Here is a 12,076-nt window from a genome sequence, read left to right on the forward strand (position 1 = left end):
AATATTTCCTATTCTTTCTGTTCAGATTTGTTTTGATGCCATCTTTGCGCGCGAAAATTTGAACCATGCAGATGACGAAGAGAGGGAAGATTGGAGAGAGTGGTATTTTTATCATGGGAAATTTGTTTCTCTGGTGTCATTGTGTTTACACACTAGGAGAATTGAGACTGTTGGAGATCCAAGGTAATGTGCACTTTGTAACCATACGGAGTGATCTACGTTACAACAAGGTTTAATGTCTTTTTATCTTGAATTTATAGAATTTGCATGGGGGAGGGGGGTCGAACACAGAAAAGTTTCTGTATTGACAGATTGACGTGATTTTACGTGAGCACATGGGCAATGCAGTGTACATGTAGGGCTGCAAATGTGGAATGGCGTTTGTGTTTATTGTAAACAAGATACACAAATGTAACGTTAGATCAAGGATTTTAACTCCATGGTTAGATCAATAAATTGTTGCTGCAATTAAAGATAAAACTATCGAACTATTAACGTTATATGGTTGGATTAGTTAAATAATTTCGAGATGTAGAATGTTTTGTTCCATTGAAGATTTCTCCTCACCTATGTAATTTTTATTGCCCGGGTTGCAAATTTGGTCACAGCAATGGATTGACACCACACATTTTTATTTGATATTAATATAGATGGGAAAAAAGATGCCCCATGCAATATTTTACACCACACACATATGTAGTTGCCATATCTTCTTCTTCTTCGTTACCCCCACATAACCCCGCGAGGGGTGCCGTTAGGGGGGGGGAGGAGGTCAAGGCTAAGGCGGGCAGGCCGCCAGCCCGGCCCGGAATGACTCAACATTGGGAGCCATGACTACCGGGCCGGGTAAGGAGTTCCACTGTGGAATGGTACGGGGAAAAAAAGAAAATCTGTATGTGTCAGTGCGTGCGTTAATGGGCCGATATTTAAGAGAATGGCTCCCTCGGGTACGCCCCTGTGTGGGCAGCAAAAAACTGTCAATTTGGGTGTTAATTGCTACGGTGTTATGAACTATTTTGAAAAATGTTGTGAGGCGGGCGCTCCTCCTCCTTTCAGAGAGAAGAGGCCATTGCAGGTCGTTGAGCATTAGTGTCACACTGCTAGTTCGCCTGTAGTCATTGAGGGTCACCCGGGCGGCCCTGCGCTGGACAGCCTCCACCGCCTGTATCCCTTTGATGGTATGCGGGTCCCAGACGGTGGCACTATATTCCAAGTGAGGCCGTACCAGCGCTTTATAGCAAGTGGCCTTGACCCTAGATGGACAATGGGTCAAGTTGCGCCGAATGACCCCCAGAACTCTACCGGCTTTACTAGTGGTGTGTTTGATATGGGTGTCCCACCGCAAATCATCGGACAGATGTACTCCGAGATAGGGGTGGGATTTGACACTGGTAAGGATGAGCTTGTCGTTGTTTTAATTGATATCTTAAACAAAGATGTGCCCATAGCGACAATCAAAAGTTATATTGTTCTAAACCAAATCTGACCATTGCCTAATTAGTTACCAGTATTGCTACCAATGATGATGATTGCATTTAAGTGGTTCAACAGTCTTGTGATGGGTTGAATTTGATTATCTACTTTGCTTGCACAGATGATGGACAATTGTACAGTATATGTATATTGTATATCAGACCATTCAGGGCTTTAAATACTGGGTGTATATGCACCTTAGTGCAGGTAAAATTGGAACTGTGCAGGTATTTCTGATGTCTACCTGCACTTAACTTGCACCGGTACCTTGGTCCATGTAACGTTACATAAACTAGTAGGTGTCTGTGGATTTTTATCTGTGGTGCTTGCATTGACTGTTGTAACATATGAAGTATAATTACTATAAAGAAATAACAGTTTTAAACTTTTTGAACATACTTCTCAAAGTTTTAGTGTTGCAGGTAAAATTTTTCTGGTGCAGGTAATTTTCATTGTTACCTGGACCAGTGAAAAAAAGTATTTCGAGTCCTGTATAACCCTACATGTACTAGTATATACAGTCCGTCTTCAATGTTAAGGAGTCAACCATTGAAACCACTGCCTAACAAGGACAGAGGGTTATTAGAACATGTAACTTGTTACCTTTAGATGATATGAGCAATTAAAAATTTAATGATTATTTCATTGATGTGTTTTACTTTTAGTAATATGTGTGGATGTTTGTGTGGATGTGTGCAGTACATGTACTTAAATGAAAGAGTTCCAGTCTGTTACAGTGTTATTCTATTAATGTCCCCCTAGCCTTTCCACCACCATAAACAGTAATTCAACGTCTCACCAAATTGGTCAAATTATGATAAACCCAACCTCATTTGTTTCACTTTGTTTCTTGATGAATTGCGGAAAAAAAAATTTCTGCAAGTCCATGGAGGGCTATCCACAGGAGGGGTACGGGACTTGAACCATTCTGCCATGAAATTAAATGATTTAATTGGCCTTGTCTCATTCTGTGGATGATATACAGCTGTGGAGTACAGGGGGTCTCTATGCCACAGACAATATCGTCCCGCGAGGACACTAAATTCCACCCTTAATATGCATTTGTGAGGAGGTTTAATCTAGTAGTGGCTTTTGTAATGCTCCAATATTGGCATTTCATTTGCAAATTATGACCTTCTAATGTTTGGTGCAACTCCCTAGGAGCTTGGCTTGCCATTTCTCCAGAATGCTTGCATTGGAGAGATAAGCTATGGTTATACTATGAAAGCCCTGAGTTTTTCCCTGCCAAATAATTAAAATGAAAACACTTCCAGAAGGGGAACTCAATTTTGCTAGACCCCGTCTGTGGTGAGTAGCTTTTAATTAAGAGCCGCTGATTTGGGCATGCGGCTCCCTCCCCGCTGACAGAGAGTTTGCGGTGACGTGCGGTGTACGTTAATGTTTGAAGGGGTGGCGTTGACTTGGGGAGCGGAGTTAATCGGGTAGAATTCCGATTGTTCCATGTTTTAGTGAGGGCATGTTTGGTGGCAAGTCTATAACACAGCCAACAGTAGGCTCACTGGGCTGCGCCCTGCTTAAGGGTGACAGCAGGCTTAAAAACCACCAAGACCTCCTGCCCTCAATTACTTCCAACTTTAAAAAAAAAGTGCCGACTCACGGCCCTTGGAAGAAAACCTGCCTCCTGTCAGAACTCGAGTTCAAAAGTTTGCTGACTTTTCAGATGAGGATGATCTAGTCAGTACATGTAACCGGTAATGGCCTCTGTAAAAATTCATACTCTGTGAACATGTATGGGCAGAGAGAGAGAGTGTCCATGCCTAATGTAATATCTCCACGTACAGAATAAGTCCATCTAACTGATTACCAACCAGGATGGCCTCTCCTATGTGCTAACATAGGTCAAGCCTATCCTGGCATGACCGAGTTAAACCTAATACAGAACCCCCCTACTGGGATGAACACTAGCCTTCCGAGCCGTTCCTATTAAAGCCAATATTTATTTTAAGGTACTGTGCACCCTGGAGAAGTCCCACAGGGGTGTGGCCAGCCCTGTTCATCATCAGAACACCCTGCCAAGGTAGGAAACACAATTGATTGGTGGGTTGGAAGGAATGTGTTTTACTCAAGCTGTTGCCATCTGTTTCAATGGGAGAAAAAACACCATTCATTTTAAGTGATTTTGCTTGGAAGTTAAATGTTTGGGATGCAGGTTTTATGATTGTTTAACAGTGTCAGTTCAAGTTTCTATATTGGTTTATTGCAGTTTTGCTGTGAAACCATTACTTGCACAAGGTTTCTGTGTAAGACACCAAAGTTCTAAAATAAACTACATGTCCCGCCTCGGCCAGCACGTGAGCATGATACCTTAAAGTTTACAGGTATCCTGGCTTACGGCTCAGACTTCTAAAATAAACAGCTGGTCATGACGGCAACCTGAAATATTGATGGACAATCCTAAGCTTTTGGCTCAGGCCACACCAATTTAATTTCTTGGTAAACTGATTCGCCCGCTTCATTTTTTTCTGATTTGCAAATAAAAATAAAAATTCAGAATCAACTGCAAAATGCTCATATTTTGCCCTGAACAGCTGAAAACAGTCCTTTTCATCCTAGCTGTTACAGTTATTCCTTCTTTCAATGCAATGGTATCATTAAAAGTTCAAAATCCATTGTTTAAATTTTGAACCAGCCTGGTGTGTTGACTTCATGGCTCTTTTGTACCATTTTGGGCCATAATAGGATGCCTAGGCCTGTTTTTTATTTTTTTCGCCCGCCCGCTCCATTATTTTCCTAGAAAAATCCGTTAACCAAGAAATTAAATTGGTCTGGCCTTAGGTTGCTGGTATTTCAACCTTGTACAATGATTGCTATACAGTTGCATGCCATAAATACAAAATAATTGTAAACTAAACTCCACATTTTCTAGTATTATATAATTATATTATTCTCACTATGTATGTGTTATTGAATGTTGGCAATATATGAATATATGTTAGTCCTGTGATTCTACAGTGAAATTAGTTATTGAGAAGTTATTATGTACACATGTAAGTTGTAACTTAGTTTAGCTACCATATAACAGCAATGTTATGTCCATTGAAAAAGATGAAAAGGTTAGTAGTTCCGTACTGTTAATGTAATTCTTTAGCCATCAGTTGGAGGTGAACATGGCTATATTGTTAAAAGATTTCAATATTCTACTGTTATTAAGTATATGTAACGTGCTCATGTGCACTCATTAATATGTAGTGAAAGTAATTCTGACCCTGTCATCATCATTTTTTTTCAATGCAGGCAAATGTTGTGGGCGTGTCCCAATGGTTCACATTGATTGATGAGATTGCTTTTCTGGAAAAACAACATTGTAATTAATGGTGCTGAGCAAGGTTATGACTTTGAGAAAATATTTGTCTTTCCTCACAACAGACATTAGGGTCATACGCTTTGGTAATGACAATATCATCCAGATGCTTGTACGATTATGGAGTTATGACTTTGTTTAAGAACATTTTATAGAGTCAGTAATGTCAACTTCCATAACAGCTTAGGCCACGCCAATTTAATTTGTTGTTTCTTGGATTTTTTTTCAGAAGCGACAGGGCAATATAAAAAAAAAAGGCTATTAGGCACCCCATGAAGACTGGAAATGTTACAGTATAACTATAAGCCATGAAGTCAACATACCAGGCTGGTTTATAATTAAAACAATAGATTTTGAACTTTTAATGAAACAAAGTTGCATTGTTACATCAAAAAAGAAAAGAAGAAAAAGGAAAGGAAGAAAAGGACTTTCTTCAAACATTGGGGCCAAAATATGTCTTCCATGGAGCATTTTGCAGTTGATTCAGAACCTAAAATCTTTTTTTTTTTTTGCAAATCAGAAAAAAATGGACAGGGTGAATCCGAGAAGCAAGAAATTAAATTGGTATGGCCTCACCTCTACAAAGAAATTGTGTGGCACTGTGTGATGTAACGGTTTGCATGTTTGGGCCAGAACCAGAGGTACTGGGTTCAATTCCCCTGACATGCCCCAGCGTTGTGCCCCTGGGAAAGGCTGACTTTTTACACAACGTTTTAGCCTTGTTCATGACTTGTAGAACTCAACCTTTGTTTCTGAATCAGTACCCTCTGTACATGTGGAGGGACTAAAGGAAACTGCCAACTACAGAAGGGATTTATACCAGACTAACAGTAAGTAACACTCTAATTTCGAGTGATGGACATAAGTGATGAAGAATGGTGCTGACATGGAGGAGGAGGAGGGGATATTGGTGCAGGATCAAGAATAGACAGCTTGGAGACTAGAGAGGTCTTCCATAACGTGACTGCTATTTTTGGTAGTAAGGAAATTTTTCTCTGGACAAGTTTGTAACTGGAGAAAGATTGTAGGATGTTATAGTAATTGTGTCATGAGAGTTCACATTGATTTCAGAGGTTGGATTACCAGTACAGGCTGCGACTGCAATTTGTCTTAACTGAATGTCATATACTAATAATCTGAAAGTACTTCATCATTAGATAATAGATAATACAGTATATATGAAGACCAAGATGGTTTTTTTTACATGTTTTATCATTGTCATCAACTTTGTTTTGTTAACGTCAGGTGCCCTGAGCTATGTATCTAGTCTTGACTTCTTGACCTTTGACGTTTCACCCAGCACAAGAGGCTGTAAACAAGACGCGATGACACCAAAGACAACAGGGAAATGGCTTCTCAACTCTTCCCCACAACCTGCGAGGATTAGAGGCATAACAGGTGGTATGAAGTAAGGAGGCTTTAAGGTTCTGTAAGTGCTCTCTGGTATCCTGTTCCTTCTGTTGTTCTCTTAAATCCTACCTGCAGCTACACATTAAAGTGAGCCCACCTTAATCCACGACTTGGAAAGATCAAGAGATGTCTGCCCAAGATTACCATCCTTGTTTACACACGCTTAAATGGTATACGAGTCGCTATAAATTTTAGCTTGGATGCCAGACCCAGGCCCAATGGCAATCGTTATTATAGTGTGGATCAGGGCCTAACTGAGGGGGCTCAGTGAGTATAATTTCCTTGGGGGCATGTTGGCCCTGGAGCCGAGGAACTGTCCTGTGTAGGCCCTGGAAACAGTCTGGCATCCAGGCTATATATTTTTCTACGTCACATACATGTAGGATCGCATAAAAATAGTTTCAGTTAAAAAGGGGCCATGCAATGATTGCGAATTGTTTGCAGACTGGTATTCAAAATATATTAAATTTACCTTTTTTTTTAGGAGAATTACAACTGGAGTTGAGTATGTCTGATTAATTTTTTTTTGCTTTTCCAGATACAAGACAGAACAAGAAAAAAATGAAAAAGAGCAGAGAGAAAGGCTTGGAGAGAAGCTTAAGAATTAAGGCATCTTCTGCAGGTTTTTTTTTCTGACGTTTGGTTACTTTATTTGTCATGATTAGCCCTGCCCGAGGAGTGACACTGAAGGGAGCTGACAGCCACGTGTGATGGAAACAAAGCAAGACAAATGCCTCCCGACCAACCCCTCCGCCATGTGACACATTAAGATTCCTCGCACAACGTGTTGAACCCCCCGGGCAGGGCTCGAAATACTGGGTACATGTCTCCTGTGCAGGCCCCGCAGTGATGGGGAAGAGTTTTTAACGCGTTATTTTAATATAGCCAGCCATCCTACCGAGAGAAGGTTCCATTCCTATGTAGGATGGCCGGCTATATCAAAATAATGCGTTAAAAACTCTTCCCCACCACCACGGGGCCTGCACAGGAGGCTAGTGCATGTGCACCTTAGTGCACCCAATATTGGAGCTGTGCGCCCAATTTTTTTCTGCGGGTGCACTGGTGCACCCAAATATTTTTGTTGGTATTTTTGTACATATTTTAAATGATAGTATGCAGGATATTCTTGGCATCTAAGCGTCAGAAAAATAATAAAATCTTTTTGTTGTAGTTCTTGTGTAAGATTTTGAAGTAAGCTCCCATTTCAGATTCAAACTTAGAAGAAGGGCAGTAAGATCCGTAATTATGTTTTGTTTTATATGATGCACCCAAAAAAATTTTGTGCACCTAATTTTTTAGGTTGGGTGCACCAGTGCACCTATTCCCCAAAATGAATTTCGAGCCCTGCCCGGGCGAACAATAGCCGGTATCACCCCAATTTTCAACCGCTCCGAGGGACAATTTACGCCGGTGGCTGCGACTCTTCTCCCGCACCGCAGGTATAAAACAATGCAGAGACCACACAAGGTGGAAAACGTTGTCACCTTACGTTTTGTTCACGGTCGGCGAGCGGCAGTTTTGATGTCAGCGTAGAAGGTGAACCTTTGTCCGGGTAATTATAGGGTAGGAATCGTCAAGCGTTGGACTTGTTGACTTTTCTTTGTGAATAATCCTCTCATGTTGACTTAGCCCCTGTACAATACTGCGACTTAGGAAGGCTTAGTCTTGTAAATCAACTTGAAGTGGATCACGTAAGATCAACTTCTTAGAACATCATGAAACCTTGTTTTATGTTATGCTAGAGTCACAACAATTCGATACTTCAGTTGTTGCTTTCTGAGCCATTTGCATATTTTCCAAAATAAGGCCACACCAATTTAATTTGTTGGTTAACGGATTCGCCGCTTCATTTTTTTCAGATTTGCAAATAAAAATAAAAATCCAGAATCAACTGCAAAATGCTCATATTTTGCCCTGAATAGTTGAAAACAGACCTTTTCATCCTAGTTGTTACAGTTATTCCATCTTTCAATGCAATGGTATCATTAAAAGTTCAAAATTCATTGTTTAAATTTTGAACCAGCCTGGTGTGTTGACTTCATGGCTCCTATCGTACCATTTTGGGCCATAATACGATGCCTAGGCCTGTTTTTATTTTTATTTATTTTTCGCCCGCCCGCTCCATTATTTTTCTAGAAAAATCCGTTAACCAAGAAATTAAATTGGTGTGGCCTAATGCATCCATAAATACTTGAGTGCTTAGAAATTAATCAGAAATTAGTGATACATAGTTTGACCTTATGTGCATTGCCCATACTTTGTTGCAGTTAGATTGTGTAAAAATTTAAAATCATGTATGTTCGATAAAGCAAAGAGAGATTCACCACTATGTAATCTAAAGTTCAAGGTTTCAGAATTTTCTAAACTGCTTGCTTCATTTCATGGACTGGAAAAATGAGAATTGGAATTAAATTTGGTCTGTGGTTTCACCTTAACTTATTAAACAGAAGGTTGGTTTTCATACATATTTAGAATCATACACTGTCATCCAATGCAATGTCAGGATGGCAAAACTATAGCTTTTTTTGCTATTTTCAGACAAAAAAAGTACATTTCTGTGCCCAAATGTTACAACCAAATGACTTGAAACTTGGTACAGTGGATCCTTGGAGATATGCCCAAAGAACGTCATTAATTATTTTGACATACTGTGCATTGTATTTTGAAATAGTCATGATTTTGAACTTTTTGGTTATTTTTATACCAGAAATGTATATTTTACCTCCTATGCCCTGGTATTAAAAACAGATGAAATTTGGCATGCAGGTGCCTAGGACACGTGCCCACTGGACTTTATTCACACTTTTGCCAAACACTTATTGTTGTTCATTTTGGTATGGGGAGGAAGATGGAGTGAAATATACTGTATTCGCTCACAAGCAAATGTTGGCCCTTTCTTTTTCTAGTTGCTACAGTTTTTCCATATATTAATGCAGTGATTTGGTTAAAAGTTCATAATTCATGCTTGGTATACATGACTTCATGGCAATTACATTTGGGGCTATCATAGGATGCCTATATATGTCTCTTTTCTTGCCCCGTTGTTCCAGATTTCTTCTGAAAAAAAAATGAGAACCAACAAATTAAATTGCTGTGGCCTAGTTGAAGAAAACACAGTTAAACAGTGATGACACATATAACTCAGGACAAATTAGCTGGAACTGTGACGTGTGAAGCCACTACACCTGCATGTGGCGTGTGACATTAAGTGGCACCTCTCCATGTAACGTCTGCACGACACATTTTGCCGCCTGAGCGCAAACACTGTAATCTCACTTGTCATCATGTCGTCTCCTCAATTACAACATTTAATCAGTTGTACTTACCACAAGACAATCCCAGGTGGCCACTGATACCTGTTTAGGCTAAACGTTTTTATTTGACGGGCAACAAAACTGTCGTTGTGGCCACCTTAATGCTGTTGTGGGACACTTGAAAACCTACGTTCCCATATCATTTATTCATGTTACTTCTAGCAATTAGGCAGGGCGAGCCGTTGGCCGCTGTACGTGGCATTACACTCCGACAATGCAGAGGAAACCATCTCAGGCTTTTAGCACCCAGACTTCCTGTGGAAGCATTCTGCCTAATTTCACCATGTAAAGCTCAATTGTCACACATTCGGAACCTTCCCCCAAAACACCAACCAACCAAAGTTGGCTGAACTTTCAAATTGGTAGCTGTGTCTCAACAGATTTAGGCCACGCCTACACTTCGTTATGAATCAAATCAAATTTGAGTTAACTTTGAGTCAAATTTGACTCCCAAGGCTCGACGTACTTCCGAACACCAGCCAACCATGGCTGTACCCGGGCTGTCAATGCCCACTGCTTTAAACATTTTGAAACATTAAGCTGGCACAGTCAAACAGTAGCCGACCTCAGACTGAACAACAGCCGATTCAGCCGACAAACTCATACTAGTAACCATGGTTGGGGGGAGTTCAGTTAGTGTTTGGAAGGCCATATTCAGCTATGTGTGACAGGAATATGAAAAAATCTAAACAGCAAGTTTTTACTATGACTATTATGCACATTTCTGAAAAATATTGTGAGTTTTTACTGAAGCACTTAGCTTGAAAATGCTCTTTTCTAAAAATGGGCGTTTCCTCATAACTATTGATGACGTCATTGTGACATCTTGAAAATTTGCATAAATTATCATCTTGCAACAAGACACTTTGTGACAAAAATTCAAAGTCCGTACTTAACTGCAACATGTACTTTTAGAACACCCCAAAAGTCCTCAGGATGGGTTATTTACTTAGTAGTACCTTAAGTGGACCATAGTGGATATAGTAACGTTGATTTGAAACGACTGCACCCTTATCCTTCAGTGATGTTGTTGTATTTTTTATGCTGACTGAGATAATTCTTGGGTAAAACAGTCAACCTTTTCATAAGCTTCTCTGCACCTAGTGGTCAAGCAGTGAGGGTACATGTATTACAAACGAGCAAACAAACACTGAAGTCCCTGGCACACAATCATGCTGACATGCTGACAACACCAGCTGACCAGGTTTGGGAGCATTCTGACCAGATTTACACCACTTCTACCTTTCTGTACGAATCAAAACAAAGTTGAGTTAAATTTGAGTCAAATTTGAGTCAACTTTAAGCCCAAACATGCCCCAAACACTGCTGACTTACTCCTGATTGGTTAGATAGTGTTCTGCTGACTTACAGTCAAATACCAGCCAACCATGGTCAAGCCTCCTGACCAACCCCCAAACGTTTAAACATTTTGAAACATTATTGCCTGGCGCAGCCGAATAATAGGTGAATTTGCCAAACACCAGCCAACTTTTCACCGACCTACAAAATGTACTCCTAACCATGGTTGGGGGACATTGACTAGTGTTCAGGAGGCCAAATTTAAGAATGTGTTACAGGGGCTTTACAAAATCTTAATAGTTTTTTTGCATTTTTTTTCGGCAGAAGAAACTACATGCGTGGCAAGTGAAATCCCTAAAATCATATGCATGTTCTCTACCCACACAGAGGGCTTTCATTCGAACACTATTATGAATCTTTGCCATGATGTAAATGTACTATGAGTGAAATCTGCTCAGGGTTGCTTTTCAAAGCTGTGCTTCTTTTTGATGCATTATTTCCTGCTTTTCTTCCTTCTGTCTCTGGCCTTCCCTGCTTCAATTCCCCCAGGCATGTCCAACATACACAATATACATGTAAACAGATAGTGTCTTTCTCTTTCTTGCCATTTCTCCAATGCCACCTGAGACGATACAAACAGGCTGGCCAGATATAATGATAGCCTGGAGTCCAACGGTCACTTAGGCCACAGCAAGTAAATTTTATGGATGACATCCTCTGCAGACTCTAAATCTAATGCGAGCGGGCGAAAAAAACAAGGCGGGCCGAAAAAACAAGGTTCCTACATTTTCAAATTTTGACTCCATCATTGTACAAATGGTTTTGATTCAGGGAACATCACATATACACAGCCAACATCACATATCACTGCATCAAAGTAAAAAACAAAACATTAAATCAGAGCCTTTTCTTGTCTCCTCGCTTCGTATTTATCTGCCATCCGCGTTCTGACATGGCAACAGACATCTTTGCCCAGTTTGGCATGTTGACCACTGTCAGAGGGCAACAAAATTTCTTGTTTTTTTCCCCAAAATCAGGCGAAAATCAATGTGCGTGCTGATGTCATCCATAAAAATTACTTGCTGTGGCCTAAGATAATGATACCTCTTGGTGTTTCTAACTAACTCCCTTATGTCCTCCCCTCCCCCTAATTTTTTCCAACAAAACATGTCCCAAGGGGTGTATCATTATCTGCGTTTTAAAGCAAATGTTACATTTATCTGTGCTGACAGTTATGTGCAGGTGGGTGAATATTCAC

At 40.2% G+C, this 12,076-nt stretch overlaps 1 long non-coding RNA gene across 1 annotated transcript; it reads left to right on the forward strand.

Annotated features, from left to right (window-relative positions):
- The first annotated feature begins 101 nt into the window (after positions 1-101).
- LOC109463137 lies at positions 102-6,196 on the forward strand. Its single transcript, XR_002139804.1, has 3 exons — positions 102-183; positions 3,441-3,511; positions 6,102-6,196. It is a non-coding gene; the product is annotated as an uncharacterized LOC109463137 (long non-coding RNA).
- The last annotated feature ends 5,880 nt before the right edge of the window (positions 6,197-12,076 follow it).

Source organism: Branchiostoma belcheri, unplaced genomic scaffold (genome assembly GCF_001625305.1).
Source record: "Branchiostoma belcheri isolate BF01 breed outbred unplaced genomic scaffold, Haploidv18h27 scaffold122, whole genome shotgun sequence".
NCBI lineage: Eukaryota > Metazoa > Chordata > Leptocardii > Amphioxiformes > Branchiostomatidae > Branchiostoma > Branchiostoma belcheri.